Raw genomic sequence first — 5,950 nt, 5'->3', positions numbered from 1 at the left:
AGGAGAGAGAGAGAGAGAGAGAGAGAGAGAGAGAGAGAGAGAGAGAGAGATCTCAATAACTATCAGGTAAAGTATGATAAAGAAAGTAAAACCAGAAGTGGGGTGTGGTGGTGTACATTTATAATCCAAGCACATAGCAAAATCCTGTCTCAAAAAAGGGAGGAGGGGCTGGAGAGATGACTCAGCAGCTAAGAACACTGGCTGTTCATCCAGAGGACCCAGGTTGGGTTCCTAGAATCTCTATGGCAGCTAACAATCTTATGTTACTCCTATTCCAGGGGATTTGATGCCCTCTCTGGCCTCCTTGGACATTACATGTACATAGTGCACTTACATACATGCAGACAAAACACTCATACACATAAAATAAAAATAAATTGTTTAAGGGGAGGGGAGGGGAGGGGAGGGGAGGGGAGGGAAGGGAAATTGAGGGAACGGGGATAAAAGCACTTATGGGATCAGGTAAGCACTCAGGGGAGGGGCACCTCTGCTGAGCCCTGAATGGGAAGAGAGAACACCTAAGATGCCAGGAAGAGCATCCCAGGCAAAGGGTACCCCAAGATGAGTCAGTCCCAGGGCCCCTCCCTGCAAACAGGCCCACAGCCCTGCAGCATTCTTGAACAGATGGCTAGCTCCCGAGGTAGGGTAGCCCCTGGGCATGTTTCTCACACAGAAGAACCACCTCATTGGTGTGGATGCAGTGTTAGAGATCAAAAGGGCACAGATTCCCAGGAGACTAGGTAAACCCAAATGTTGTTTTCCAGATGCACAGAAGGTCTACAGAGCCTCTTTCTGAACTCTTCAGGGAAGACACCAGCAGCAGTCCCCCAATGAGTCAAAGTACAAGAGGGAAGGTCTGAAATGTTTGGCAAACGCCAAGTTGCTTATAAGACTTTTAACAGATACTGAAGGATTGCACATCTGGTTGCCAAGGCAGCTGATCTGGGTTAATCATGAGTTCTCCAGACTTCTCATGATGGCCACCAAAGCAGAGGTCTTGTGAAAAAAGTACACACATCTGAGGACTGTTGGTTTCAGCGTGAGGAGCCAGGAGGAAGACAAATCTCCACATGCTAGATGAGAGAAACGGACTTTCTCCACACCAGGAGTTCTGGATGAGGACATGATGCTCCCAAGGGGCTTCATAGGGCATCATGTGTAGAATGCTCAAAGTAGAAACCTGGACCAGATCTCACTTCCATGGAACCACTGACTAGAAGGAACCTTCTGTTGAAACTGTTGCTTGAAGCATACAGGAGGCCTGGGGGTACTGAATGTCCTTTCAAGACTTCTCTCCAGGAAGACAAAGCCTCTGCAAGATCTGGTGGGCCGCTCTTGAACAGCAGTAATTTTTCACAATAGCAACCAATTTGAGAATTTCAGGAACTGCTCATCTTTTGCAGAACTGGCTCTAGGCAACTGCAACACCAGAAAGGCATTTGATGAGAATAGAGTTCTCTCTTCTCTCTCTTGAAATCTTGGGTTTTTTCCTCTCCATCCATCACTTGCCAGCAAATGCGTCAAGCACAAAGTAGGAAAGAATTTTTGATAAGAAGAACTGGGTGTTTTGATTTATATGATTGCTGGAACTGCATTATACATATGGGAAACCTGATTGAATTGAGTTTCAAGAGTTTTTCACCAAACTGTATGAGTGATTTTCATGATGAATCCATAAAAAATAAAAGAAACTCCCTTCACCAAAACAGAACAGATTAGGTCTTGTCCTGGGAGATTTGGTCTTGGAGTTCATAAATTACCTGCTGGCTATGCACATAACTGTGATATCCCTTGAGAAAGAGGATCTTGACAGATGTATTCCAACTGGGAAACTGAAATTTTGACTAAAGCTGTCCAGATGTGATAGTACAATTGTTTAAAACAATGAAAAATATACTTAGTTAAGCTGTGACCATGCCAAACAACTGACCAGTCTGATTTTTGTTGCACTAAATTGACCAATGATGTGAGTGGATTGTTGAGCTAACCAGCTGGTGTGTTCATGGGCTTCCCATCACTATAACAAATTCTAGGGGGGTTGAACCTTGGGTCACATGCACACTAGGCGAGTGTTCGCCTCTGAGCTATATCTTCAGCTGAGATAATCGACTTATAAAGATAATGCGTTTATTTGGGTTCAGAGTTTTCGAGATTTTAGCCTATGATTATTTGGCCTCCCTCCTTGGGCCTGTGACAAAGAAGCAAGTGAGAGAGCAAAACCACTCATCTCCCATTCAGGGAGAAAAAGGAAGAGACCAGAGTCCCACAGTCTCCTCAAGGGCATGCACTCTGTATCTGTTGCTTTTATATCTCCATGACAAAATATCTGACCGAAACTACTGACAAGATAAAAAGTTTATCTGTGTTCAGTTTGAGAGGATCTCAGCCTATCTCAGTAGGAAAGGCATGTCAGGGTTCACGACAGCACAAACTTCTGGAGGCTCCTCACATCATGGGGGACCAGGAAGCAGAAAGTATGCTGGAACTAAGACCAGGCTATCACCTTCAAAGGCTCACCTTCAGTGACTCCCTTCTCCCAGCCAGACTTCATCTCCTACAGGTTCCACAGCCTTGAAAAACAGTACCACCACCTGGGAAACAAGCACTCAAATATCAGCCTGCGGGGGACAGTCCAGATTCAAACTATAGCCTGCTAGATCCCAACTAACAGCACTGAAGAACTGAGTTAAGGCATGGTCTGCTCACACTACACACACGTGTATAATCAGAGTGAGGTTATCTAAAATCATTGTCTTTACACATTTTTTTGAGAATTTCATTTATGGGTCCTTATATTTACATAGTTTCTACCCCCTCTATCCTCCCTCCAATTCTTCAAACGCCCCCCACACACATGCTCCCTCTCAATTTTGTGGCCTCTTCTTTGAAGAAGCCATTGTCTTTTCATCTATGCTCACAATCAGTTTTGGTGGACAAGTAGATGAGTTGCCAGAAGGGTAAATATTCAATAAAATAAATATAAATATGTAGACTGTTGTTCTATAACTGTTAGACTTATATCCTGACATCTCACAGATCATAAAAATAAATTCATAAGTAACTGAAAAGCAAAGAATGAAAAACGACAGCACTCAGCACAGCCCACCTGTGCCAAGGCTTAAATACAGTTCTGGAATAACCATCCCTAGCACCCACATCTCAACTTCTAAATTCTATTCTTCAACAACAAGGAATCAGGGCTCCTGGGAGAAATGACTGATTCTAGGTCAGAGAAGGGAAAGTAAAAGATAAGCCTGGACTTCTATTGCTAAGAAGTAAGACATCTTTGGAGCTTGGTGAAACTGTGTTGAAATGACACAGAAACCGAGTGGCCAAATCTGGGACAGTTTCAGCAGTGAAATAAATAGGGTCAGGAATGCATAGTTGCCTGTAGGAGACAATAAAATCCATTAATCCATGCTGATGCAAAACTGGATTGACAAATAAATATGATAGAAAGAAAAGCTCTGTCTTTGCAGTAGAATTTCAGTTAACAGACGCAGAAGGAATGTGGGGAACAGAAATTATCATTTGACAAGTACGGTAGCAATAATTTCTCTGGCAAGAATTATCAATGGGTGCTAGAACTAACGGGCACAAGTATGAGAAACAAGATATTTACATGGTCTCAACACATCTCCCCTTAAAATACCTAGGGCTTACAAAGGGGAAAATAGTAACTTTCAATGGTGAAACCTTTCGACTATCACTAGGTTATCAGTTAGCATCATCAGGGAACGGTCTCCTGTGCTTCCTGATACATCACACATAGGAGGACACTGTACTCATTCTCTGGTATTCACATCAAAATGCATACTGAATTTAATCATCATAAGACATTAAACAACTTTATTAAAATACCCTTAAAAGTGTCAAGGTCTAAGGGCCTGGCGTGGTGGCACACACCTTTAATCCCAGCACCTGGGAGGCAGAGGCAGGTGGATCTCTGTGAGTTCAAGGTCAGCCTGGTCTACATAGTGAGTTCCAGGACAGCTGGGGCTACAAGGAGACCCTGTCTCAAAAAGACAGAAAAAAAAAAAAAAAAGTGTCAAGGTCATGAAGACTAGAGATCAAACTTCTCAGTGAAGCTTTAGAAAGTTATTTCACCTCTTCATTGTTCATTTATAAGATGAGGCCAATAATAGCAGCCAGGTCACCCAGCTAGGGTAAAGAGTATACAAAATAGTGCATCAAGGGCTTGTTAGCACAGAGAAAGCTTGTGATAAACACCAGCTGCTCCCATCGCCATCTTCTTTATTCTTTCACTATGGACCGCCTCATGAGACTCCAGTTCCTTGAGAACAGAGACCCTGTCCAACTTGGTTGCCAGTGTTCATAGAGCTGTCAATAACCATGCTGCTCCAGAGGAAGAAAAATCCAACCTCAGCCAACTTCAGCCAAGTTTCCATAACAGACACTGAAATTATCAGTAAGTCCAGCAAGGTGGGTTATTTTTCTCACAGTCACCTGAGTATAAGCAGTTCATGACTTATACGTCTTAGGCCGCTTCCTGAATCAAGACCCATCTTCTGTCTTCAGTGGGACCAGTCCCAGAAAGCTCCTACTTCATATGAATTCTAGCCAGCAGGAAGCAGAGAGGGCCAGAAGGAAGGGTGTGCCCCCTAAGGGCACAGTCATGAGGGTGTACACAAGGGGTTTTTGTTCTCATTGACCCAAACCTTGACATGAGCCATACCCAGTTGCACAAGGAAGGCAGTGGGATGTGGTCTTTATTCTGGGCAGCCAGGGGTCTTGCTAAAACTTGGTGGTCCTTTCACAGTAGAGAAGGGAAGGACACTGTACCGAAGCCAATAGTCCTGCCCATCCCCACAGATCACTGCACAGGCTCTGTACACCAGCCCTGCGGGACTCCTCCCAGGCCTCTGCCCTCATCACTCCTTCTGCCTGGTACTATAACCTGACCTTAACCCCTGAATTTTAGAGAATTCCCCTTTCACCTTCTGGTCCCCAAAGAAATATTACTTTTTCTGCCAAGCCTTCTTGAGTACCTGCTACCTACCAGTAGGGATTAACTCCCCCTTCCTCCCTACTTTTCCTGCAGTGGCATTTGTCACACTGTACCTGTTTAAGTCTGCCCAAACTACGAAAGGACAGACCATACAGTACTTCTGTGTCCCTAACATGCAGCCCTTTGCCTTTCTGCTGAATTATTAAGTATGTACTTTCAAGAGCCTACATTCAAATTTCCAAGTTACTGTTGCTTTTCCCAATGGAAGAATATTCTTGGCAAAAATATGAACACCCCACCCCAGACCTAAGCAAAAACTAGAGAAAGTACCAGTGAAATCAAACCCACTGCTTATAAAAAGAAAAAATCCAGATGCTGAGCCCCAACAGGACCCTGGGGATGCTTGTCCAGCTCCTGGTTTAAGTTTGTACTGGCTGTGCGGGAGAACAACAGAGAGCTGTCCCTGGTGTCTCCCTGAAGGAAATCAGCCAAATCCAGAGCTCTCTCCAGCCTTGGGTGGCACACTCTCACTTCCTAAGGAGGAACAGCGCACTTCACCATCCAGGCTCCATTGGTCAAAGCCACAGCACAGATGGCTTATGAACATGAAAAGCCTGTTTAATGTTAAAAGCCTTTGATTTTTTCCCCACATTTATTTCTCCTTTGCTACCCTGTGAGCAGTAGGCAAAACTGTATGAGGCAAAGAAATAGGGCATTTCAACCAAAACACTAAATTTCCTTGGCTTACTACCATTTCCTTTAGGCCCAAATCAAAATCTTAAATATATGTTTGCAGACTTGGGTTTGGGTTTTGTTTGGTGAAGGAAAATGAAAGATATTTTTTGGCTGCTTTGCTTGCCCAGGGTTCAACAAAAGGGAAGAGTGGACAAACAGTCAGGCCCAGACAGAATAAAGAGATGTCTGCCTCTGTTCTATCAAAGGAAGCTCAGTCCTAATCCTGCCTCTGCCTGGACCCTCCCC

The sequence above is a fragment of the Nannospalax galili genome, unplaced genomic scaffold, assembly GCF_000622305.1.
Source record: "Nannospalax galili isolate Female #2095 unplaced genomic scaffold, S.galili_v1.0 scaffold506, whole genome shotgun sequence".
In the NCBI taxonomy this organism is placed as follows: Eukaryota; Metazoa; Chordata; class Mammalia; order Rodentia; family Spalacidae; genus Nannospalax; species Nannospalax galili.
This window is presented reverse-complemented; position numbering follows the sequence as displayed.